Source organism: Ambystoma mexicanum, chromosome 14 (genome assembly GCF_040938575.1).
Source record: "Ambystoma mexicanum isolate Mex_15411 chromosome 14, UKY_AmexF1_1, whole genome shotgun sequence".
NCBI classification, from domain to species: domain Eukaryota; kingdom Metazoa; phylum Chordata; class Amphibia; order Caudata; family Ambystomatidae; genus Ambystoma; species Ambystoma mexicanum.
The window spans coordinates 379,820,514-379,847,937 of NC_090940.1; the positions used below are offsets into that span (position 1 = coordinate 379,820,514).

The 27,424-nt window shown below is 51.5% G+C and overlaps 1 protein-coding gene across 1 annotated transcript in view; it reads right to left on the bottom strand.

Moving 5' to 3' along the window:
• The window catches only part of PNN (pinin, desmosome associated protein), a 330,597-nt gene that overhangs the window by 100,192 nt on the left and 202,981 nt on the right, over nt 1-27,424 (bottom strand). The window lies entirely within an intron of this gene.

The following is a 27,424-nucleotide window of genomic DNA, read 5'->3' on the forward strand; positions in this document are numbered from 1 at the left end:
GACTTCCTCCCCCACTACAAGAGGTCAGAAGTGCTGGAAATTCTGCAGGAAGGCGAAGTGATGTCAGACCACGCGATCATGGTGGCCACAGATATTGCCGATGCAGGGTTCCGCCAAATGGACAACAGAGTTTGTCGTCGTGGCTGGCTCAAGGCCACCAACTTTCATCAGGACATTCAGTTGAAGGTGCTGGACATGCCCTTCGACGGGGACAATTTGTTTGGGAAGTCTGTGGAGGAGTCTCTACAGCTCATAAAGACGGACATGGAGACAGCACGTGCCTTGGGCACTCCAACAACAGAGGCCATTCTTTAGACCCCCAAGCAGTAAGTCCCAGGGATCCTCCAAATATTTTGGCGGTGGTTCCGCTTCTTACCAACAACCCTCCCGCTCTTCAGCTCAGAAAACCAACAGGGGAGACACAAGGCCTTGGGAGGAGGTAGTCGTTGCCAGGGTCCCCAAGGTGGCCCTTCGACGTCCAAGCAGGATTGAACCGGCCATGGGATTGGGACCCACTGGCGAACTTCAGTGTGTGGAAGACCATCTCCACTGACTGTTGGGTGCTGGATGCTCCCGCCCACAGACGCACCCTGGAATTTCAACAGAAGTGGCCCGGCAGGAAAACCACATCGCTCAGCTGTTGCTAAAGGTGTGGGCCAAGTTGAGAAAAGGCGCAATAGAGTTCATCCCAAAGGGGCTCCGGAGCTCCTGCGTATACTCTAGGTACTTCCAGGCTGGAGGCCCATCCTCGATCTTCGTCGACTAAACAAATACATCAAGTCCCAAAAATTCTAGATGGTCACTCTTCAACACGTGCTCGGACAGCTGGAAGATAAGGGGGGGGGGGGGTGGGAGGGCTTCCTGTCGTTAGGAGAAAGCCAGTTTAGAAATGAAACGGATTCTCTTTACCGAGGATTCCGAGCCTGACCGGGAATATTCATGAGCATGTGAATCCATGCCAGACCCCATGCTGGAGAACAGTTACACACTCTGTATCCTTCCAGGGAAACTTCCTGTTACAGGAAGGACAGCATTTAAATGATCCATTTTCCATAGTATGGAAAGATGGCAGCCTGGCGAAATGAAAAGTATAGGAGGGGGTGAATAGGCATTCTCTAAATGAAATGGATTATGACCTCCAACTCTTGCTACTGTTCAGGGTTGATGCCTGTTGGGGCCTGGGTTTGTTTTTCTCATATAGTGCACCTGACCCAGGGGTATTTGGGCACTCTTCAAGGCATGACATGGATGCCGCGTACAAAGTTTGGCGAGACAAGTCGTAGAATGGTCTTGTTCCGTCAAGCCGTCGCCAGAGATCTTGCGGTGTACAGCCGTCGAAAGGACAGAAAGTCAGTCTAACTTTAAACTTTGTAAAAGTAATAGCCCAATATACACTTCTGCCATGTATATATAACACAAATGTAATATAACTATATTGTAACCTGTGTATATACTGCTAATGACTATGTAACAATATTGCAACCTGTATATATATTGCAAATGACCATGTAACTAAGCTTTGTACTGTAACAAGTGCCACGATGTCCTCGGGCTGTTGTGCGCTATATATATATATATATACGAATAAAACAAAACAAATGGTGTAATTTCTGTGCTAACTCCCTTCGACCTTAGAGACCCCAAAACTCTTTAAGCTAGACTTTAAATATTTATCCTGGAACAAGTGAGGCCTTTTTCACACTCTTTATCTGATTTGGACTGTTTTTGGAGTCTGGCAAACTCCATAGGCATCTTCTTTTTGTATTGTGACACAGCACCATCAGTGCATCAGTGCAGTGTCAGAGAAGTCCTTTAGATTTCTCATAAGGTATAAATAAATACCTTCTCTTGGGTGAACTACTGTTGCCCAACAGTAGTTAAGTGAAATTGGCTTTACTTAACTTTTTCCTATGTAGGTCCAGTACACCCCATCTTATTTGTAAGTACTGGGGGGGGGAGGGGGGTTACTTAGTAGCCCCTTTTCCTGTTTACTGACATTTTGTATGTTACTCTCACTACATTTATCGTCTGGTGGCAGTGGTTTAATTTTCCTACCATTGTGCGTTTTTACCACAGGCTGAATCTTCAGCTGCAGTAATGCACCCATGGGTGCCCATTTTGTCAAAATGGCCCTGTCTTTTTTCTCCATTTCTTCCTTGTAAGGTCTTTCTTGGGTTTTACTCTGCGTGCCACTCCAGGTTGAACCCATGGTTGGTTTTAGCATTGAAGCCTGAAGCCCGACAAAGGCTGAAGCCTGCCTCGGGCTCCAGTGTGTCTGGCAGGACAGGAAGCGAAAGTGGTGACTGAGGTCTCCTTGGTTACCTGAATGCACCCAGTGTGGATTGGATGGCTGTCCTTCCAGGACAGCCATGCTGCTGTGTGGGGGACAGCTAGGCTGTGCATGAATGGGAGAAACCTGCATAAAAGACAAGACCTCTACAACAGAAGGTAGAGTCAACCACTGGACGACACATGCAAAAGAAACTGGAAGAGAAGCTTGCTGCACCCTCCTGTACAGTTGAACTGCCCGGTGAAGCCCTGCTGCAGCGCTGAAGCTCCAATTTCGTATAGACTAGAGAAGCCCGGAACAGATGACTTCTTCAACCTTGGGTTGGTGGGACCAACTGACCCCAAGACAAACTTTGCTGGAAACCCGCTCCCTGCTGCTGTACTACTTTGCTGCTGCTGGAACAGAGTGCCGGGGGTTGGGAAAACCGGAATCTAGTTCCTTGGCTTTAAGCCGGACCAGAGCTCAAGGAAGATCCAGAGGCCCCTCCTCGGGCAGGACGACCCAAGCCCGAGGCACCTCACCAGGGCCTCAGTCGTGGGGGCAACACAACATCTGGGGACTCTTTAACTACGGTTTGAAGGTCAGCAACAGCAATGGGCAAACTTCGGATCACCTGCACTTCATGGTTTCAGCTTGCTTCTCGCTAATAGCACCACCATGGTTCTCGGATACCTTATGGACTTTCCTCGCATCTGGGGACCAGCACTCGGTTGAGGTGGCTCAGGCAGTCCAGAGGATCTTCCTGACACTCAGGTCCGACTTAAAGGCGAGACACTTGATTCTGGTGTTCCTGTCCCTAGCAATCAGTTCCTGCAGCAGCAATGGAAGTAAAGCCAGCTCCGAGAAGATGTCCAGAGGAGTTTGTCTTGGGGGTCGATTGGTCCCACCAACCCAAGGGGAGAAGTCGTCCTTTGCAGGGATTTTCTAGTTAAGGCAAATTCAGAGCTTCAGCACTGCAGCAACTCTTCACCAAGCAAACCAATGGTCCATGAGTTGCAGCAGGCGTCTCTTCCAAGTTATTCTTTGGATTCCTTTGTCCAGTTTGACTGCCTTCCAAGTCAAAAGCCTCGCCTTTTATGCAGGTTTCTACCATTCATTCAGCCTAGCTGCCAATCACACAGCAGAGTGGCTGTCATTTGCAGACTACAGCCAGCCGATCAATCACCTTTGGGTGCATTCCTGTAACCAAGGGGATTAAGCACATGGAGTTTCAGGCACCACCCTCACTTCCTGCCCCTGCCAGACATACTGGAGCTAGAGACGGGCTTCACTTCTGAATACCGCCAAAGACAAAACACAGGGACCAAACCTGGTTTGGCGAGCAGAGTAAATCTCAAGGACTTTGACAAGAAATGGCAAAAAAGAGAAGACCAGGGCCCATACTGCAGCTGCGAACGCAGCCTGCGGTAAAAACATACAATGGAAGAAAAAAGTAAACCACTGCCACCAGCTGTTAATTGTAGAAAGTGTAACAAAAATGTTATGTGAGAAACTAGACAAAGGGGACAATAAGTAACGCCTCCAACACCCTGGTAAGACAGTGTACTGGTCTAGAAAGTTACAACATTTAAGTAAAGTCAATTTCAATTCACTGCTCTTGGAAACAGTTTCACCAAGAGAAGGTATTTAAAGCTTTGGGAAATCTAAGAGACTTCCCTGTACCACTGCACCAAAGGTGCAGTGTGTCACAATGCAAAGATGATGCCTATGGAGTTTGTCAGACTCCAAAGACAAAAGAAAAAGTATAAATCAAAAATACGAGATGGGAAAAAAAAGTCACTCTCCAGGTTAGAAATTAAAAGTCCTAAAGTCCAGCAAAAGAGCTGGGGGGTCTCCAAGGTAGAAGTGAATTAGAACATTTCAGAAAATTCTCCATAACACCGAACCCCCCCCCCACCCCCTCGCAAGAGAAGACCCTCTTTGTGGAAGACACAGAGGACAGATGGACATGTCTAGAAGGTCCGGGTACCACATCCGCTTGGCCCAATCTGGGGCAATTAGGATAATTTGTGTCCTGAACCTTCTCAGCCTCCTTATTACATGAGGAATGACGGGGACTGAGGAAAACTTACAGTAGTTGGAATTCCCAATCCACCACGAACAAGTCTCCTAGAGCTCCTCTAGGAGGAAATACCCTTTAGCAGTACTGCTTGACAACGGTCGCAAACAGATCCACTTGAGGGGGTACCCCAAAGGGTGAAGATCTCTTGAACGACTCTTCCTGAGCTAGTTCCCACATGCAGGAGACTGCTCTGCCTGCTCAGAGCGTCCACCGGGTTCTCTCCGGCTAGGTGAACTGCTGACAGATTCCTTCTTGAATTGCCCAGTACCAAAGCTGCATTGCCTCTCTGCACAGCGGTAGTGACAGCTACACCTCTTGTTGAGTTAATGATGTACAACACAGTGGCCTTGCACTATCAGGACATTCTTTCCCCAGACAGGGCAGGAAGGCCTTCAGCGGGAGTCCAATTGCCCTGAGCTCAAAGTTTGATGTGTCGTTTGGACTCCGATGGAGACCAATGTGGGATATATTTACCCACTCAGCAGTACTCTCCCCCCCCCCCCCCCCAACAACACTAAGCTGCACTTCAGCAGAACCAGCAAAATGGCTGCGCTGACTCCTGTGAGCACCATTGCACCCAAACTGGATTTTGCAGTGACAAAAGGATGGCTGCACTGTTTTGCCAAGCATCATTGGGCAAGATGGAACAGAGCACCCAGAGAAAGGCTAAAATGGTGTGTTCTTGTTGGTCTTAAAGAAATGAAATGAAAAAGCAGTGCCTTTCTCCTGCAAGCCCAAAATTCCCATTGAAAACTGGAATATTTCACCTTTAAAATGATGCTGCTCTGATGCCATTTGTCCCTGTTCTTCATCACACTACCTTTAGCAAAAAAAAACTCATGCCCAGCCATATTCACACTGTGCTCCATCAGAAAAGAGCCTTATTCCTGCTGAAAGACAGGCTGTGCCAGCCAAACCTAAGAAAATAAAAAAAAGCTTTCCTTGAGCTACACGGGAAATTCTTACATTTTGCTACAAAGTGTCAAAAATTCACTGCTTGAAAAGAGCTATAGCTTTCTGTGCACATGTCAATTTCATGAAGACTTTAGCCTTGTACCGACTTGTGTAAAACATACTGACTACAGCTACAAAACCATGTGGGAATCCAGATGAAGAGGAAACCCAAATTTGAAAGGAATATGCCAGCTTTCACCACGTGTCAGAATGGGCTTTTACAAACGGGAGAAAAAGAAATGCCCGTTTTAAAAAGTACAATGTTGAATGAAAGCTTGTCCGTGCATAGCAATCTAAAGGGGTTTGTTGCTAGGAAAACATATGGGCCATTTTAGTCAACAGGCTTGTTTTGATTCAGCACAAAAGAAAAGAAAACTTAAAAATGCATAGGCTGGATTTTGCAAGCTCCCAAAACAGGTTATTCCACTTGGTCAGAGCCAAGGCTTCCCCCAAAAAGGAACCACCATAAACTTCCAGGACACCTGTCTGATAATTGCTAGGTTGGAAAACTGACTGACCAGGACAAAGAAACTTCACATACTCAGACTTGGGCATGGGCCGAGCCATCTTACAACGGAGCTTCTAGGACATGGATGTGCGAAAAAGAAATCGCACCTCCCTGTGACTTCTACAAGAAGCTTCAAAGAAAAACTCCATGACAAACCCTGGATTTATGGGGGGGGGTAGCTTGGAAGCTATGACCGTATATGGGTAACAATACTGAACATTTGTTTCCCAAGACTATTTTATAATTAAAACTTGTAAAACGGTTATCTTTGCCACAACAGTTTAAATGTGATTTTATGGGCTTTCATTTTGCTGACACATGGGGAATAGAAATGGCAGAGAATTGGGTATTATAAGGAAAGTAACCATGAAGCCATTGCAAATTTGAATTAATTACATCCCTAATGATAATCCACACCCATGTATAAAGTTATAGAATTTTAAGTAATATAATTCTCACTGAAAAGAGTGAAAAACTAGCAGAAGGGCGAAACAATGTCCCACATCCATGAGGGTTGGACTGCTATGCTTCACATACAATATGTAATCTGCCCGTGTGATTTGTTTAAGTGCCACAAATTTATAAACATGTACATTAGGTCACAAATGATTTTTGGCAAAAAGGACTGTGGGATGGCCTTCTACCTCAAAATGCAATCTCATAAACTGGGACTCCGAGGAGGCAACCGACATTGATTGTCCTATCCACTTCTTAGAGGTAGGCCTAGCTCCGTTCTGCCCACCAATACTTCTGTGATGTCACCATGCCCTATAAATAAGAGTGTTTGACAGAGCTCCAGACACTCCTGAATTTCCTGCGCCGGCATTCCTGATCTGCTCCATTCATTTTGCCGATTCCAGATTTCACTACAAGGCCAAAGCATTGCTGACCCTACTCCAGCAAGGCCAAAGCATAGCTGACCCTACTCCAGCAAGGCCATTGATCCAGAAAAAACCCACAAAAAAAAGGGAAAGCTGTGGTACCTTTTGCATCCTGAAATCAGACCAGCTTGAAGCCCACCAACTGCATGCCCGCTGCAACCCTGCCATCCAGCTGTCCTTGCCATCTGGTGACCAGAATTGCATAGCTGTTTGCTGTAAGGCACGCCTGCCAGACCCAGTTGAGTGTTCTAAAATTCCAAACCCGAGCGTAGAATGCAAGTATCTCTCCATCACAGAGAAACATGTAGTCTCCCCATCTTGACCTTTTTGTCTGTATTACACTCTAAGCAATCCAATTTATACCCTGGTAAATTTTTAAAAATGGTTAGACTTCTCTGTGCACCCTGTCATTGATTTTTAAGTGCTAGCGCCATCTCTCTTCATTTCTGTCTGGTGTAAATCCTAAGCCCTTAATTATATTTTGCGTAATCAAACTAATTTCCAGTTAAGGTTGAACACTGGGGTGATAAGGTTGACCCCACGAATCAACATGGGAGCTTACAGTGTTCCTCTTTAACAATATAATCTACATAATTTAGTTTAAGTAACATTTGCCTTTCTTTCCAAAACAAAGTTTATTTTAGCTGCTCCATTTTTCCTTAAACTGAACCCCAATCCATCCTGAAAATCAGATCAAATTTTCAGCTACCACCTTTCTTTCACTTTGATAGTGTCCCTGCGATATATATCTGTCCCCCAGACCAAAAACCGCATTGCAATTTTCAGTATTTCACCTGTTTTTATTAAAAACTGTTTGGGTAATTTTAAAACGGGAATTAAAAAAAAATGCAATTTTCCCACATGTCATTCGGCTGCAGTAGGTTTTAAACTTTCCACTTGTTTTCAAATTGTATGCTCTTTTTGATCCACTGCCTTGTGATTGTTAAAGAAATAGACAAGGCGCGCTCTCTGTTGCCAGTCAAGTTTTCCTGCATTAGCTTCTCCTCCAAGCGCATGTTTTCATGACTCCATCCATCTTCAGGGAGGCTGTGTTTCTTTACTTTTTCAGGCGTGTCTTCTTTCCTTTTCAGGTGTAGCAAGTTAATGAACTCTAAGGATTCTAGTACTTGTATTTTTCACACTTAGTTTTACTTGCAGGTGGCTGGAAACAACTCCCTCCATAGCACAAATCATCCCTTGATGGGGGTGGGGGAAAACCATGTTGTGGCTCTCCATTGTAAGGCATGATGGCCCTGCTGCTGCCTTTTGAGTCCGGGACTCCTGGAACAATGTAACAATTGTGATTTTTAGTGTTTATATATTACTGCCTTTTTATTTACCTCAAAGTTTTAACGCACATTTACCATTTCCTAGTGTCATTTCATGCTATTGCAAAGTGATTTAAACTGTTTTTCCTCTTATTTTGTGAGGGGAAGGTCGGATTTTGATTCGGTTTGCGGCCTCTCATATCTGACCACCTGCTGCTGCGTTCTAGCCACTCGGAATCCGATTGTGGGTTGAGGGAACAATCCAGGGGGAAATCCTAACTTGGGTGCTCTATCCCATTTCAAAAAGTGCTTCTATTCACTTGTGCTTTGTACATATGTTCTACTAAAAGGTTAACCCAGTACATTGCTTCCATTTTCATTGTAATTATCACCCCATTGGTGATTGCCGCCCCATATTAAAAATTGTATGATTTCTTTTGAATTTTAAAAATAAATCTTGCAATTTCACCAACCGACCTGGTTCATGGTCCATTGTGACCCGGGGTATTTGAAAAAGGGGGTGTGAGACGAGTTGTGTACCATCTCAAATTGAATCTGCATAAAAAAAAGAGAAAGGTATCTCAGTTGTGCACTAAATACTAGGCTGAGACCAAGGTGCGTCGCCTGATTGAAATCCTCAACACCAACGATTGTCAGATCGTGGACTTCTCCCATTGGGTTGGTGGGACCAATCAACCCCAAGAGACTCATCTGGACATTCTCTTGCAGCTGGCTGTACTTCCATTGCTGCTGCAGGAACAGCATTAGGAACACCAGAATCGCGTGCATCGTTTAAGTTGGACTCGAGCTCCAGGAAAATCGCCCGACTCCCATGAAGCAGAACTGACCAAGCCTGAGCCAACCTCAACAGAGTGCTGGACCCCAGATGCAGGGAAATTCCATAAAGTTATCAGAAAACCGCAGTGGTGCTGGTTTTTTGAAAGAGCTGGGAGAAGCTAAAGCCACAAAGTGCCGCTGATCTAAAGTGTGCCCATTGCTGCCGCTGACCTTCAATTCATAGAGCAGGAGTCCCCAGACGTCTTCCCTCTTCTCAACGACTGAGGCCCAGAACAGGATCTGCAGACCTACAGCTGGAACCAATTTCTTCAAACCAAAGGTGTTAAGCAAGGTTTGAATGCAGTACCCTCTGGGAACACTACAAACAACTAGGACTACAGGTATAGGCAACCCAACCTTTGGTATAAGCTTGTATTACACAGTTTTGGTAGCGTGTTGAGCAGCCAGGCTTATCTCAAGAGGGGAAATGCGAGCTGTAGTGGAATTAAAGATTCACAGTTACAAGTATTCAAGTAAACTTACACTCAAGGTTTCTTGCATAAAAAATTATTAATGTATTGATCAGTCAGTTATAAAGCCTTCTTTAGAAGGGTGCAAAAGAACAGTAACACAAATCTACTTCAATACTGTACACTGAGTTTCTGATTCAGACGAGACCCTTTTGGAATGGCCCACCGACACAACCTACACCCACAGGTGACTTAACAAGGGTGCTAGGGACATTAATATCTTACCTTTGGCATTCAGAATACTCAATACCTTGTAAAAGGCAAAGGTTATTGGAACAGAAGAGACCACAAATATTCTGAAGCAGTGCAGATACTTTAAGAGTTCACTAGAAGAGTCATGCAATTCAATAGGCTAAGCCAAAATCAATGGGCAAATGTCTTGGATAGGATAAAGCACTTCTGGTAAGTCAATGGAAAAGTCTGCACTAGTTCTTAGGAGTCTTTGATGAAAAGAATCAAATGTAGGGCCAGAAGCTGATTAGACTTGGGAGCTGTGGAAGGTACAAGCACTTCTACAATAAGAGGTTAGACTTGTTTTACAGTACCTTGGTAAAGAAGAAAAGATGCAGCTAATGACTTCTGTTCCTGTGCAGCTCTGCAGATCTCACTGATCAACGAGCTGGGGATAGATCTGTCTTCGGTTGGGGCCTCCCTCTGGTACAGCCTCCCTGCCACTCTAAAACTTGAGAACCATCTCCGGTTCCGGAAGCACCTGAAAACCTTCCTCTTTGCTTCTGCCTTCTCCTCCCCTCTCCCCTGTTGATTCTACTCTCGCTCGGCACCATGCACCTGGCCACCCTCTGTCCTCCGGGCCCAGGTACCTGCTCATCTTGCCACCCTTATGTAATGCCTCCGGGCCACCGCCTGCACTGGGGTCTGTATCTGTACCCATACAGCCCTCCCCTTATCTTCCAGCACTTTCAGACCTACATGGCCTGCTGCCATAAAACCTTGTAGAATGGGCTCTAGGATGTCCTTGAGTTGGCCTTCGGGCCTTAGAGTGACAAAACGCAAACGTCGATGAGACCCATCGAGCCAATCCTTGTTTAGAGATTGCTTTTCCTCTCGTCGACGGACCATATGCGACAAACAGTTGTCTAGTAGACCTGAATTCCTGTGTACGATGTAGGTAAAATTTCAGAGCCCTCTTAACGTCCAGGGTATGGAGAGCTTTTTCTGCTGCCGATGATGGTGTGGCGAAGAAAGTAGGGAGAACAATTGACGAGTGTTTGTGATACACTGTCAGAACTTTTGGGACGAACATAGGATTAGTTGCCAGGACTACTTTGTCCTTAAACAATCTTAGGTATGGCGGGTCTACGACCAGCGCTTGCAGTTCCGAGATTCTTCTAGCTGATGTGATAGCAATCAAGAATGCCAACTTCCACAAAATGAATTTTATGTCGGACGTGGCCATAGGCTCAAAAGGCGGTTTCATTAAGCCTGCCAACACTGTGTTGAGACTCCAAGTCGGGGGGGAAACGTTTTTCCGGGGGAAAAGCTCGAAATAAACCCCTCATGAAGTGTTTTACAAGTCTGTCGCTAAATAGAGGAGACGACTGCCTTTTCCTTGTGAACCTCGAGATGGCCGCCAGGTGCACCTTTATCGATGTGAAGGATATTCCCCTCTCCGCCAAGAGGTGCAGTTAAGGTAGAACTTGTTCCGGCGTCACCGACAACGGTTGTAGACCCTGTTGTCCCCTACACCATTCACAGAACCTCCGCCACTATTAGGAGTAGGATGTGTTTGTAGAAGGGGCTCTAGCCGCCTGCAGAATTTTTTGACAATCCTCCGAAACGTCTAAAGCACCGAACTCTGAAAAGTCAGGAGCCAGGCTGTAAGGTTGAGACTGTCCGGGTCGTGATGCCACACCGTGCCTTTGTCCCGGGATAGTAGGTTCGGCTTTCGGAAACCCAATGGGATGTTCCAGCGACAGGTGAAGCAGGTCGGAGAACCACGGTTGCCTTGGCCAGTATGGTGTCACTAGAATTACCCGGCAATTGCATCTGCGTATCCACTGTATTGTCCTCCGTATGAGGGGGACGGGGGAAAAGCATAGAGGAACATGTCCGTCCATGGGAAGGAGAATGCCTCCCCCCTGGAGCCCTCTTGAGGCCATCTGCTTGCGAATTGATCGCAGTTCTTGTTGTCTTTGGTCGCGAAGGCGTCCAGAGGGGGGTGACCCCATTTCTCGAACACTTTCATCAGGTGAACTGTGTCCATTTCCCACTCGTGCATCTGGGCCATGCTTCTGCTGAGGGAGTCTGCTTGGGAGTTCCTCACTCCTGGAAGGTGATGAGCCACGATGGAAATTCCGTGCTTTAATGCCCAATGCCATGTTTTCTGGGCTTCTATGGAAAGAGTTCTTGATCGCGTCCCTCCTTGTTTCCTCAGATAAAACATGGCCGTTGTATTGTCGGTCAGTACTCGTACTCGCGAGCCCTTGATGTGTGGTAGGAATGCCTTCAAGGCCCATCGTACTGCTCTGAGCTCTAACACGTTTATGTGTAGGAGTGACTCCGTTGGAGACCAGCGACCTTGCGTTTGGAGAGTACCCATGTGAGCTCCCCATCCGGTTAGGGACGCATCCGTGACTATGGTTCGCTGAAACTTCGGCTCCTGTAGGGGTACGCCGTTGTTCAGATTGTGGAAACTCTGCCACCACTGAAGGGTCCGAAGCAGCTTGTCGTCGATGGTTATCTTGTCTGACCACGATCCTTGAGCCTGTGTCCATCCGTCCGCGAGGAATTCCTGGACTGGCCTCATGAATAGGCGACAGTTTTCCACCAGATGGATGCAGGATGCCATGGCCCCTAGGACCGAAACGTATTTTCTCACTGAGATCTTGGTGTTTCGCCGTAGTCGGCATGCTTGTTGATCGAGTCTTGAGGTTCTGTCGAGAGAAGGTTTCACTAGCCCTAACTGGGTCTCGAACTGTGCCCCCAGGAATACCAGCGATCTCGATGGCTGCAGAGAGGATTTTTCGAAGTTTATGGCGAATCCCAGCTGTTGTAGAAGCTGCATGGTGGCTTGTAAACTTGTGTTGGTCGACGCTGGGGAGGATCCCCTTACCAGCCAGTCGTCGAGGTATGGGTATACATGGTGGCCTTGCTTCCTTAGCCAGGCCGCTACTGGAGCCAGGCATTTCGTCAACATTCTGGGGAAGGTCTTGAGCCCAAAAGGAAGAACCGTAAATTGGTAGCGAGTCCGCCCTATTACAAATCTTAGGAATTTCCTGTGTTTCCGACACATTGGAATATGGACATATGCGTCCTGTAAATCCAGGGACGCTAGAAAATCCCCCTCTTGAACGGCGCGGATCACTTCCTGCAGAGTGAGCATCTTGAATTTTAGGCTCTTTAAAGACTTGTTGAGATCACGCAAGTCTAAAATGGGACGCCATTTGCCGTTCTGCTTTTTTACGACGAAAAAACTTGAGTAGACTCCTTGACCTCTCTGTGATGTTGGAACTAATTCCATCACGCCCTTTGCTAACATGAGTGTTACCTCTTGTTGCAGTATCTTCAGATGGGAATGAGCGGTGAACGCAGGTGGAATTTGCAGAGGGCTGTGTTTGAATTGTAGAGAGTGTCCGTTTCTTATAGTATCCAGCACCCATTGATCCGTCGTTATTCGTTCCCATTCGTCGACATATGCTGAAACTCTTCCCCCCCAGAACGGTGTGTTGTAGGTCACTGCTGATCTTTATTTTGCTTGTCTCTCGACGACGACGGATATGATGGTCTTTTCCTGGAAGTCTGGAAGTTCCGGCGACGGTTTGCCGTTTGGGAGGCACGTCTGTATCCCTGGGAGGGGTAAGCTGATCTGCCAAAGGATCTGTCTCCAGATGCAGAGAATCTTGAATTACCTGAAGCCCCTCTAAAAGGACGAAAAAACTTGTAGTTTCTGCCACTCTGGAGGGCACCCAATGAACGTGCCGTGTCCGAGTCCTCTTTCATTCCCTTTAGGGCTTCGTCCACCTTCTCACCAAAAAGAAGGTCTCCCTCAAAGGGCATATCTTAAACTTTGTATTGTACTTCTGGCCTGAAGTAGGTACACTTAAGCCATGACTGTCGACGTAATACGACCCCATTATTGACTTGCTTGAAGCCTGACTCAGCGAGGTCCACCGCGATGTTTATTGCGTGATTTGAGGCTTCCTCACCTTCTCGGACGAGTAACATCGCTGCCTTCCTATGCTCTTCCGGAAGATGATCAAGCAATGGAGCTAGCCTGTGCCACATCTCCCTATCGTATCTGGCAACAATTGCCAGAGAGTTTGCGGCCTTTACTGTGGTCGCTCCCACGGATAGCACTTTTTTGCCAAAGGCATCTTGGCGTCTCGCTTAGTTCTCAGGAGTCGTCGTGCACTTGTGCTGGGCCTTCGCCTTCCTCGCCGCTGCCGCCGACACCACCGAGTCTGGCGTTGGTTGGGAGGATAAACACTTGGGGGTAGACTCTGGAGCCTTAAACTTTTTTTCCAGGCGTCCTTTCACTGCCGGCTCTGAAAACGGGTGACGCATTGTCTGCAACCCCCTCCTTCGATACATGGTCTAGTATTGGTATCGAGAACACAGACCTCCTCTTACCCATGTGGTCAAACAAAAAACAGTCCTTTTTCAGTTCTTCCTGGGACAAACCAAATTCTTTGCATGCCTTCTCCATCATAGAATGGAATGACGCAATGTCGTCCGGAGGGGACGGGTGAGCTGGGCTTCTAGGGGTTTCCAACTCCACCTCTGACTCCCAGGTTGGATCCCTGGAGGGGGATGAGATATCCGACATGGCTCCCCTGTCAGACAGCAACACAGCCTGTTCTTGTAGTAAAGTATCCGGGGGGATCGGATCAAAAATTTCAGGCCTCCTGTAGAACCCCCAACGACAAGGCCATCGTCGACGTCGTTGTCGGTGGGACGGTGGATGCCACCTGCGTAAGTGGCAGAGTGGAGGCCGATGACTGGGCCGCCGTCGACGACGGTGACTTAGCAGGTGGTTTTGGCGGTCCCGCCTTTTCCACACTTGGCTTGCTTTTACTCGACGTCGATCTATGATGATCGCTCGAGGAGGATTTCCTTTTCATGCTTTTTTGATGAAGATGATTTCTTTTTCCGTCGGTCGAGATTGCTTCGCCGGTGTTTCCGACGAGGTAGCGCGGCGTGGTGTTTTCGCCGATTGTGTGGAGCCTACCTCCGAAGGGGGGTATGCCCCCGCTCCATCATTCAGCCATGCCACCAGTCGTCGACTGCGGTCTTTGAGGGTTTTTTGAGAAAACCCTTTGCATATGTCGCAGTTATCCGCCGAATGATGAGGGTAGAGGCAATATATACAATCCCTATGTCCGTCCTCCTCGTAAACTTTTTTCAAGCCGCACGTCGCGCATGGGCGGAACAGCGCTTTTCCTGACACGGAGGACATTTTCTGTACTCAAATTCCAGTAATGCAACCTTGTACAAAATAGTAAGACAACGCGAGGAGATCCCACTACTTTGGAGACGGTTGAAATCTGAAGGGGAACTGCGGGGGCGGGCCTCTTATACGGGGACGGCCTACGGAGCATGCGTAGGCGGGTCCTAAAAGGACGTAGATAGGACACAAGTGTCGGAAGTTTTCCTATTGGAAAAGGCTATATATGTGTACCGAGGGGTCCCAGTCTGACGGGGAATATTCTAAGCATGTGAATCCATGAAAGATCCAATGCTGGAGAAACGTAAACTGTACTGTGGGGAAGGATGGGAGGGTCGATGAGGAATATGTGGGAGGAACATCCCGTCGAAAGAACGTTAAGTTGGTAAGTAACTTGTTCTTCGAATGGATTGTGTCCTCCCACGTATTCCTCATCTTGTGATAGGCTCCGATAGCAGTATCAATTTGGAGGCGGGAGTACTAATTTCAGTTTGTGGACAGAATGCAGAACTGCCTTTGCAAATAAACCCTCGTTAGAGGAGGCAGTGTCCAAACAATGTTTAACAAAGGTATGCATTGTTTTCCAGGTTGCAGCTGCACAAATATCTGCTGCTGGGACTCCCCTCTTTAGAGCTGCAGAAGTAGCCATTCCCCTTGCAGAATGGGCACGAAGCCCATCTGGTGGTTCTTTTCCCGCTAATCTGTAGCATTCAACTATGGCTAATATGATCCAGCGGGAAATAGTCTGTTTTGTTACAGGTAAACAAAATTTATGACCAGTATAACCCACAAACAGTTGGTCATCTTGTCTCAATTTGTCATCCTTGAGATGTAAAAGGAACAAGTTACTTACCTGTAACTGTTGTTCTCCAGCATGGGTCTGGCATGGATTCACATGCTCATGAATATTCCCCGTCGTCAGGCTGGGAATCCTCGGTCAGGCTGGGAATCCTCGGTAAAGAAAAAACCAGTATCAGTTTCGTTTCTGATCTGTCTTTCGTAGTAGTAACCAATCACTGGTCTCTGCGTCATACTGACCACAGCCAATGACTGCCCTCTACCTAAGCACCGCCTCTGGCAGCCATCTTCAGATTTGGAAGCACGTGAAGTGGCAGTATGACCAAGTGAAGAGCCGCAGAGGGGTAGGCGGGAGGGTTCGCATGTGAATCCATGCCAGACCCATGCTGGAGAACAACAGTTACAGGTAAGTAACTTGTTCCTTCTCCAGCATGGGGTCTGGCATGGATTCACATGCTCATGAATAAAGAATACATAGCAGTACACACATGCACAACCACGGGAGGTGGCAAAGGCTCAACATTAAGCATCACATCAACTCAACATTAAGCATCTTACCTCCTCACCAGGCTCACCTCAGGCGAACAGGTTGCGCAGCACTGCTTGGCCGACCCTGGACTCCTCCCTGGAATCCCGGTCGACGCAGTAGAATTTCGTGAAGGTGTGCGTCGACCTCCACGTAGCAGCCCTGCATATGTCCAGCAGGGGCACACCAGATAGGAACGCCGTGGTAGCTGCGATCGCTCTGGTGGAATGGGCTCTCGGACGGCCAGGCAGCGGTCGGTTTGCCAACCGGTGACAGTACATGATACAGCCGGAGAGCCATCTGGAGATGGAAGCCTTCGAGAGAGCCTTCCCCTGATTGACAGGTCCAAAGTTCACAAAGAGTCGTGACGTCTTCCGAAAACCTTTCGTGCGGTCCACGTAGAACTTCAGCGCTCTAGCTACATCCAGCGAGTGCAAAGTCCTCTCAGCCGGCGACGAAGGCGACGGGAAGAACACAGGTAACACCAAGGGTTCGTTGAGATGAAAGTCCGACGGTACCTTGGGCATGAAGGAGGGGTGCGTCCTGAGCACTACCCTCGTGTCGTGGAAAGTCAAGTACGGGGCCTTGCAGGAAAGGGCCTGGATCTCTCCCACTCGTCGTGCGGAGGTGATGGCCACGAGAAAAGCTGTTTTCCACGATAGAAACTTCAACGGGGCCGAGTGCAGAGGCTCGAACGGAGGTCCCATGAGTTTGGTCAGCACCACGTTGAGCTCCCACGCCGGGGCCGGAGCCTTCACCGGCGGGAACGATCTGAACAGTCCCTTCATGAACTCTTTCACCAGACGATGAGACCACAAGGACGTCCGGCCCGTGGTTCTGGTGTATCGGGAGATCGCAGCAAGATGAATCTTGATGGACGCGTGTGCCAGACCAGCTTTGGCCAGCGTCAGCAGGTACGGCAGCACTTGGGGAGCCGTAATCCGTAGAGGGTTAACCTTCTGTGCGTGGCACCAGACAGAGAACCTCTTCCATTTGTGTCCGTAGCATTTAAGAGTCGAGGACGCCCTGGCCTTTGCAAGAACCTCTCTGCAATCGGCCGGTATGTCGTATCCTCCAAACTCTAGCGCTGCAGGAGCCAGGCCTGCAAGTTCAGCGACTTCGGGTCGTGGTGGAGGATGGCGCCTCCTTCCCTGGAGAGTAGATCCGCGTCCGCCGGCAGCTTGATTGGCGGGGACGCCGACAAGTCCAGAAGGTCCGGGAACCATATCTGCCTCGGCCACGCAGGTGCGACGAGGATCATCCTGCACCGTGACCTCTTGAGCTGGTTGACGAGCCGGATTAGCAGAGGCAAGGGAGGGAACGCGTAGAGGAACAGGCCCTCCCAGGGGAACGAGAAAGCATCGCCCATGCTCCTCGTCTGGGGAAACCTGCTGGCGAACCTCCGGCACTTGGTGTTCGTCGCCGTCGCGAACAGGTCGATCTGGGGTGTGCCCCACCGTCGGAAGAGGCGATCCACCAGATCCTGCCGTAGTTCCCACTCGTGGCACGAGCGCAGCTCCCTGCTGAGTGAGTCGGCGATGGTGTTTTTTATCCCTGCCAGATGAAACGGCACCAGAAGAATCCCTTGGGCGACGGCCCAATGCCACAGGTCCTGCGCCTCCTTGGACAGCGCTGGGGACCTGGTTCCGCCCTGTTTCCTGATGTAAACATGGTGGTGGTGTTGTCGGTGAAGATCCTCACCACCTTGCCCTTGAGGGACGGAAGGAAGGACCTGAGGGCCCAAAACACTGCACGGAGCTCCAGGACGTTGATATGCAGGGACTTCTCCGTGGGGAGCCAGAGTCCCCTTGCGTGCAGATTTTCGGTGTGCGCTCCCCACCCTTCTAGGGAGGCATCCGTGGTCACAGTCACCTGGTGGGCTGGGGTCTGGAAGTCCATGCCCGCCGTCAGATGCGCGCGGGTGCCCCACCACCGTATCGCTCGTCGGAAACTCTCGTCGAGCTTGATCCTTTCCTCGAAGCTGCCCGTCGTCTGGATCCAGCGCGCATCCAGGAACTCTTGCAACGGGCGCATCCGGAGCCTGCACATGGGAATGAGGTAGATGCAGGAAGACATCATCCCGAGGAGGGACTTGATGGACCTCACCTTGGCCGCGTCGGCCACCAACATCCGTTGCACCTTGCCCAGGATGGTCCTGGTCCTCTCCTCCGACGGGGAGGCCAGAAGGGACACTGTGTCGAGCCTCGCTCCCAGAAACAGTGCGACTTGTGCGGGCACCAGGTGGGATTTGGCGTAGTTCACGGAGAATCCCAGGTCCGTGAGGAGTTGGACGGTCCTTGCCGTGTGGACCACGGCGAGCTCCCTCGTCTTGGCGCGGATGAGCCAGTCGTCCAGGTAGGGGTAGACGTGAATCCCCTCGCGGCGCAGCTGCGCCGCCACCGGTGCGAGGCACTTGGTGAAAACCCTGGGTGCCGACCGCAGTCCGAAGGGAAGGGCTTTGAACTGGTAATGACGCCCTTGGACCACGAATCTGAGGAATTTTCGGTGCCCCTTTAGGATGGGAATGTGGAAGTAGGCATCCTCCAAATCCAACGACGATAGGAAGTCTCCTTCCTCCAGCTGACCCAGGACGTGGAGGGTGACCATCCGGAACTTCTGCGCCTTGATGAACTTGTTCAGGCGTCGCAGGTCCAGGATGGGGCGCCATCCTCCCGTCTTCTTCTTCACGAGGAAGTAACGCGAGTAGACTCCGGAGCCCCGAAGCCTCTTTGGGACGAGTTCGATGGCGCCCTTTCTGAGCATCGCCTTTACCTCCAGGAGAAGTTGAGGGACGTGAAGTTCTTTCCTGGCCACGGGGGGGACGCGCGGGCACCTTCTTTGAAACTCGAGCGCGTGGCCCCGGGCCAGGGCGTCCAGCACCCAACGGTCGGTGGAGATGGATTCCCACACGCTGACGAAGCCCGCCAGCCGGCCTCCCACCGGGGTGCTTCGGTGGGGGCCCGACCCCACGGCCGGTTCAATCCTGCTTGGACGCGGCCTTGCCGCCTTGGCGACGACGGCGGGGGCCGCTAGACTTGCCTCGTCCTCTGTAGGCCTCTTGCGACGACGAGCGGGCCGCTTGACGGTAGGAAGCGAAACCGCCGCCGGAACCTTTGGAGGCGCCCTTGCCTCCGCCGCTCCGAAAGGGCGTCCGCCGTTGCTGCAGTACTCCAAGGGCCCGGGCCGTCTCAGTATCCGCCTTGATGGCCTGAAGGGAATCGTCCACTGTCTTCCCAAACAGGTTGTTCCCGTCGAAGGGCATGTCCAGGACCCTGGTCTGGACGTCCTGCCGAAAGTCCGTAGCCTTGAGCCATCCGCGACGTCGAAGGCAAACGCCGTTGCCCATCTGGCGGAACCCAGTGTCGGCGATGTCCGTCGCCACGGTGATGGCGTGGTCCGAGGCCACCTCACCTTCCTGCAGGATCTCAAGGGCCTCCGCCCTCTTGTCGTCCGGCAGAAAATCCAGCAGGGGAGCTATCTTGTACCAGAGTTCCCTGTCGTAGCGGGCCACGATAGCCAAGGCGTTGGCCGCTTTAATCGTCGTCGCCGCCGACGAGATGACTCTGCGTCCCATGGCATCCAATTTCTTTCCCTCGCCGTCCGGCGGGGAAGTCGACGTGGAGGCCGCACCCCCCCCCGCTTTCTTCCTGGCTGCCGCGGAGACGACGGAGTCCGGGGTAGGCTGCGCCCGGAGGCATAGGGGGGCCGAGTCCGGGACCCGGTACTTTTTCTCGTACCGGTCTCTTTTCGCTGGCGTCGTGGAAGGGTTCTTGAGGAGGGAAAGGCCCTCATCCCAAATGTCGTCCAACAGAGGCACTGCGAGGACCGTCTTCCTCTTGGTCTCGCGCCGTTGGTAAAGGAAGCCTTCCTTTTTCTTCTCCTCAGGGCAGAGTTGGAAAAGCTCGGATGCCCTGGCGATCATTGAGTGGAACGATCCAATCTCGTCGGGCGGAGAAGCCCTGGTGGGAGGCGACGACGGAAAATCCTCGTCGTATGCCTCGTCGTCCGTACCCGTCGCTGCCGTGTCAGTCCCCGTATCATCCCCTCGGGTGGACGGGGAGGAGGGCTGGACGGGGCGCGACGGTTGAAAAGGAGGCGGTGGATGGATCCTTCTTTTCTTGGTAGGGGGAACACCAGAAGGTCCCGGTTCTGGATCCCCCGACGGGAGAGGTTCCTCCGTCGGTAACGGTAGTCTCGTCCTTATCTCGGAGCATAAGGACTGTATAGCCAACAAAATGGCCGCTGAGTTGTCTTGCGGCGCTGGCAGAGGGGAATCCGACGGGCGAGCAGGGGCCCCGTCGGTATCCTCGACGATGTCGTCGTCGTCACCTGCGTCGGGGCCCATTCCGACGGGCTGGTCTTGTTCCACGCCTAGGCCGTGGCTTAAGACCTCGATCAGTTCCTCTTCTGAGGTTGAGGCCGAATCTACGACGACGCCCTGCCCCCCCTTCTTCCCCACGGCGGGTTTCACGGGGGTCCTATCGATGGGCACGAAAGAAGACTCCCTCCGAGGAGGCAGGGAGATTCTGGGCCCCGAGGCCGCCACCACTGGTGCAGCCTCCACAGGCTGGGCCAGGGCCGCCGCGACCGTTTCGATAGAGGGCTTGGTCGAATGGATCAAGGCCTTCACCACCTTAGGTGCGCTCACCGCCTTATCCTTGAGGGAGGGGGCACTGCCACGCTCCTCCTCTGCCTTAGAGCTCGACCGGGGTCTCTCCAGGAGCTTCGCCGGGTGCTCGGCCTTCCTCTTACCCGACCCAGAGCGTTGGCTCGTGGTTGATGGTGCCGGGGAGGGTGCGCCCTGCCTGGCGCCCGTAGAGCCCGACCGTTCGGCGTCCCGGTGCCAGCGGACTCGCGGTGCTTGGCCTTATGTTGGGCCCCCGTCGCCGGGGCGCCCTCAAAGGTCTTAGAAGACCGCTCAGATTTCTTCTTCTCGCCAGACGGGCTCTTACCCTCCAGCCAGCTGGCGAGACGTTGATGGCGGTCCTTCATGGTCCGTTCCGACATGTTGCCGCAAAACGCACAGTCCTTCTCCACGTGCGTCTTGTCCCCATGAAGGCAGTAAAGGCAGAAAGAGTGTTCGTCCTCCTTGAAGACGTTCTGCAGCTGGCATCCAGGGCAGGCCCTGAACAGCTTTCCGGGCGTCGAGCTTCCCTTCTCCTGGGCCATCTCCGAGACCGGGCCTGAGAAGCTTCTGGAGTCCTCCGAAGTGTAGCTCGACGAAATCTTCACCCTTGAGGGGCACAGATGAATCCGACACGGGTCCCCGTTGATCGGATGTAGGATCGGTGGAGCTTGAGGCTCTTTTGACCGAAAGAATCGAAGTTTTTGTGAAAAAGCGCGAAAAAATAGCACCAACGCTCGAGAGCAATAGCACGAGGATCCCAACACATGAACGTGCGGTAAAAATCTGAAGATGGCTGCCAGAGGCGGTGCTTAGGTAGAGGGCAGTCATTGGCTGTGGTCAGTATGACGCAGAGACCAGTGATTGGTTACTACTACGAAAGACAGATCAGAAACGAAACTGATACTGGTTTTTTCTTTACCGAGGATTCCCAGCCTGACCGAGGATTCCCAGCCTGACGACGGGGAATATTCATGAGCATGTGAATCCATGCCAGACCCCATGCTGGAGAAACTAAGAGCCCTTTTGGGATCTGATCTGTGTAATCTCTACTCTTTGCCCAGATGAGGAGGATAAAAGGTTGGTAGTACTATTTTTTGTGACAAATTGAAGTCCGAGACTACTTTTGGCAAGAACAAAGTTTAACTTTAAGGACTACGGTGGCGCTGTGGAGCAGCCCAAGATGGCTGCCTAGCTCTTGAGCTCTGTGTGGCTCCGGCTGAAATCCGTCATCAATTGCGGTTCCTTTTGCCTGCACTGCTTTATTTCTGGTGGAGCTGTTACCCCATCCCTTCTGGCAATCTTGCTGCAATCCCGACCCGAATCGGCCCCGGGAAGCCTGCAAACGGGATTTCTGGGCCTGCTGGCGGTTGGCGCGCCGGGCCTTGGCAGACGCCTGGCTCCCGCCCCCTGCCATCCTGCATCAGCCTCTGGCCGCCGGGCGCGGCAGCTCCCCTGAGGACACCATCGAGCGGAGGGGCCTCTGCCGGGACCCGCGTGCCCGCCTCCTCCACAATCGGCGACGGAGCGCTCGTCTGTGCAGCGGCTGCGCTGGAGCCTGACCGCCTTGACAACACGCGGCCTGCTAGGGGGCAACCCCACCTCTCCCCTGCTATCAGCGCCGGAGCGCTCGTCCCGGCGGGGCGACCGGACTGGGACCTGCCCGCCTGCCTCTGCGACGTGTGGCCGCTGTCCCTGGGCCCCACCTCTTCCCTTGCATACAGCGCCCATCTCGTTTAGGCGGCTGGCTGGAGCCTGGCTACCCCAAGTTTGTGTGGATCACACTACTGGACTAGGGCGGTGACGAGCGGGGGGAGGGTGCACCGGGCGGACCCCCATCTACTTGTCTGGCTGCTCATGTGAATCCTGGCCCTCTCACTCTGCCCTGCGTGTCATCTGAGCGGCCCGCACCCCCGGAGGACCTGGATCTCTGCTGCACTGCTTCCCATACTGGGGGCCCGGACCGCACCATATGCGGGCTACTGGGGGCTGCCGCGTCTCGGGCCCAGCGGGGTACCGAGCCTGCACATTCCCATTCCACCGGGGCCACCTGGCAAACAGCTTCTACTCAGTATTCTCTGACATGATTGGACCTCTATAAAACAACCGTCCAACTTCATTATCGTTGGGGCTGGCTGCTCTTTCCTATCGACTCCTACACGGCCTTGGCTTCCTACTACTCTCCTGCTGCCTCTCCGACCCCACTGCGTCTATAATCTGCCTGGGATGCCTTTTCTACCTACCGCGCCTGCACGCTCTGCCACGCGGAGCCTGTTCCTCGGGGGATCACTGGTGCGGCACCCTCGGCGTTTCGCTGTTTGGATCCCTCGACTGGTCCCTCCACTCGTCTGCCCTAGCGGCCCTCTGCCATCTGTGTTTCTATCCACAATGCCAAATAAAACCAAGGGGGCCTCTGGGAGGGGAACCATGGATAAATTTGCCAAATCAGTCCCGAGGGAGGAAATGGGACACGCATCGTCCTTGCAGGAGGACCCGGAAAGTGACACTCCCTCTGAGGCGAGAACCCCCGATCTGACCACACTTATGGAATCCATGGCCAAGAACTTCGCCTCGTTCCACGAAAAATTGGACGATATCAACGCCAATGTTGCTTCTTAAAACCAGAGTGGACCAGGCAGGCACCAGAATTACTGAGGCCGAAAGTAGGATATCCACGAACGAGGACGAGATTCATGTACTGCAGAATACCGTCGCCTCCCTGTCACGCGACATGAAGAGTGTGAGCCAAGTGTGACGACCTAAAATCATGCTCCCGTAGAAATAACCTACGTATAATCGGGGTCCCTGAGAACGCACTTAAGGGCCGCATGAAAGACGCCGTCTAAGCTCTACTCAAGGATCTACTAGGCAACCCGAATCTCTCACCGTACTTTACTGTCGAGCGTGCGCACAGGGCCCTGACTCCGCGGCTCAGGCCGGGGGATATCCCAAGGCCTATCATTGCCAGGATCCTCAACTATCGGGACAGAGACCTTATCCTCCGGCTGGCCCGTGAGAGGGGAGACTTGCGCCATGAGTCCCACACCATCAGGATCTTCCCGGACTTTTCAATTGCGGTGCAGCAGGATCGGCGCCAATTTGTTGGGGTTAAGAAACTGCTTAGAGAACACAACGTCCCGTATGCCATTTTGTTCCCGGCATGTCTCAAAATTACTCATAATAATAAACTATACTTTTTCACTGTCCTGGATGAAGCGGCAAAATTCATCGAGGCTCACATACCACTCCACAATCCGGTGCCTGACCACGCCGGCGCGGTCAGACCAGATGTAGCTTAGTCTGTCACTGCTTCACCTGACTGGTAATCCTTCAATGTGCATGGGTCAATGGCAATTTTTTTATCATCGACCATGCGGTCTGGGTACCCTCAATTTGCTTACGGGCCGTGGCCCGGCTTGGGTGCTGGAGACTAGCGTTGGGACCCTACAAAGACTCTGTATTCCGCAGAAACCTGTTATTTGACAGCTCATGCTGTCTTACGCAATGTTTAAGTAGCCGTCCACACGGCAACAGCGCACCTCACTGCAATTGCAATGTTTATGTTTTATTGGATGCTACTGCTAGTTGGCCCCAGTTGGGCCCTGGAAAGGGCATATCCCTGTTGGATTTCGCCCACCGACCCTTACTTCCTGGTGATGGTCGGGTTAGTTGTTGGCACGTGCATCCGGGGGGGGGGGGGTGATTTCCACTGCACGTTGTGGGTGGGCAGTGAGGGAGGGGGTGGTATGGTTGGGGTTTGGGGTAACAATATGGTAAATGACAGGGGCGGTTTGGCAAAGCGCACGACATCGGGGCACCCCCGTGGGGCTCCCTTCATTCACTGTGTAAAGTTTCTACAGCGGTTGTGGGATTGTACCTTAGTCTCCAGAAATGTCCACAACAGTGATGTCCTGTAATGTCCGGGGTTTAAGTAACTACACCAAGGCGCGCAAAATCATAGCCCACGCCAACAGACATGGTTGCAAGATATTGCTATTGCAAGAAACACTGTAGGGGCCCGCTAGCTAGGTGCATCGCACCTGCATGGGGTCCACACAGGTACTTCACGGCTTATTCGACCCGCGCCAGAGGGGTATTGACAATGATCCACAGGTCACTTAAGTTTGTACTCCATAAGAGCTACATCGATACAGAGGGAAGTTACATTATCCTACATTGCGCAATAGCGAACAGGGACTATCTACTGGTTAATACGTATGGCCCCAATGTGGACTCCCCCGACTTTGACTGGATTGCTTCCATACTGCTGGGATATTTAGGGGTGCAGATCATTGGGGGGGCATGAACTTTATCTTAGATACCACACTTGACAGAACTGGCACGGCCCCCAGACTCCTTTCCAATGCGGAACGCAAGCTCCTTGCACATAGCATTGCCCTTGACATTCGAGACTCCTGGCGGGTAATACACCCGCAGATGAGGGAATATACTCATTATTCCTCGGTGCATGACAGCTCCTCCAGAATTGATATGTTCTTCCTGTCTAGTTCTTTGCTGGGGAGGGTGTTGGAAACTCAAATATTGGCGTGCGCACCCTGTCGGACCACTCACCGATCCGGCTATCTATAGACTTGGGTGTGCCCGCCCCTACAATTAACTCTTGACGTTTCAAGTCCTTGGCCTTACAGGACATAGTATTTAAAGCCGATATATTGGCCGACATCCAGTCCTACTTTGAACTTAATACACCTCAATCTACTTCTATAGGGGTCCAGTGGGAAGCTTTCAAAGTCTTCATCAGGGGAATGTCCTTATCTAGGGAGGCGGGAGTCCTCAAGGCCATTAGGGCTGCCCTTGCCCGCTCTGAAGTCAAATTACGCGAACTTGAGAGCGCTCATCCTACATTGACCCCGCGACTCTATCCCAGATCAGCAAGGAACTCCAATTTTTCAATTAACAAGCCACCAGGGAAGTCCAATACTTCAGTCGCCCACAGGCGGCTCGTAGGTATGGAGAGGGGGACTGACCTGGCAGGACACTGGCTACGTTGGCCAGGGGTGAGTGGGGCCAAACCCAGATAACTTGCATCAAGGATAGCCTGGGGTCGGAACAGTGCTCTGACCAATATATTTTGGAGGTCTTCACAGACTTACTCAGAGCTGTACACCCAACCCCCCCCCCCCCCCGAGCCCAGTGAGTCCCAAATGCGCGACCTCCTCGAGCAGATCCCCATGACTATCGTCTCCCCCGCTACCAGGGACCAATTGGATTCCTCCATCCTGTTGGATTTAATAGTTGAGGCTATATCTAAATTCCCTAAAGGAAAAGCACCTGGTCCCGACGGGCTGACAGCTGAGTTCTACCAGGAGCACGTGGCCATCTTGGCTCCCAAGCTGCTTGAGGTTTGGAACGAGTCACTTCGGCGGGGCACTCTTCCCCCTTCGCTGCGTGAAGCCACCATCACGGTCCTGCTCAAACCCGGTAAACCCACTAACGAATGTGGATCATATAGGCCCCTCTCACTGATGAATTTGGACACCAAAATCTTCGCCAAAGTGATTGCCAACCGCTTCCTCCCGGTCATGTCGTACATGGTCCACGATGATCAATCAGGCTTTGTACCCGGAAGATCAACATCCCACAACATTAGGAGACTGCTTAACATCATGGCACGTATTGACCAAGGGGCGAGTGCGGTTGCGGTCACACTGGATGCCCAGAAGGCATTTGACATGGTGTCTTGGAAATACATCTGGTTGGTTTTGGAAAATATGGGGGTAGGGCCCAATATGATAGCATACATTAGGTTACTGTACACTTCCCGGTGGCCAGGGTGCGGGTTAACTCTCAGACGTCTGGTCTGTTCCCTCTCTTTAGAGGTACCCGACAGGGCTGCCCGTTTTCCCCGATCCTCTTCGCGCCTTGGCAATCGAGCGATGGCCGATCACGTCAGGGAGCGGCATGCGGAGGGGGGTGCGGTTGAAGGACTCCCCTGAGATCATCTCGCTGTATGCAGACGATGTACTACTCTTTATAAGAGACCCAGCTGTTCATCTGGACCAGATCTTACGTGACGTCACCCGCATAGGCACATACTCGGGTTTCACTATAAATTATACGAAATCTGAGATCCTCCCCCTCACTAGCTCCACGATGCAGCCCACCACTGAGTACCCGCTCCGTTGGTCCCCGAATGGGATTAAGTACTTGGGAGTTCAGGTGTCCCTCGCCAAAGAATCACTACTAGCAGACAACTACCAGGCAGTGGCTGAGCAAGCCGAGGCTAAAATCACACGCTGGCGTACCCTTCCACTATCATTAGCCGGCAGACTCTCGCTGGTAAAAATGATCCTGCTACCCAAGTTGTTGTACATATTTGGTAATGTTCCTGTCTGGCCGGGTAGGAAATATTTTACGAACCTGCATAAATTGTTTGCTCAATTCCTATGGCACTCTGGCGCGGTGCGTAAAAAGTGGTCGGATATGTCACTGCCCTACGACAGAGGGGGTTTCACAGCCCCAGACTTGCTGCGATATTGGACTGCTTCACAGGCGCAGTTCGCATCTTACTGGTACCCTGGGCCCCCACCCCGTCCCCACATCAAACTTAAGGTTCTGGCAGCGACAGGCACTGATGTCATGTCCTTGATTCTAAACCGGCAGTATGTGCCGGACTCTCCCAATGATCCGGTCCAGACCACGGTACAGGCTTGGGGCCAGATATTCAAAACTTGTGACAAGCAATATCCTTACTACAAATGGCTCCCCGCCTGGAAGTTTCCCGGGCTGGAACCCACACATGACACCGCCATGGCGTGCCATTGGGAGGCCCTGGGATACC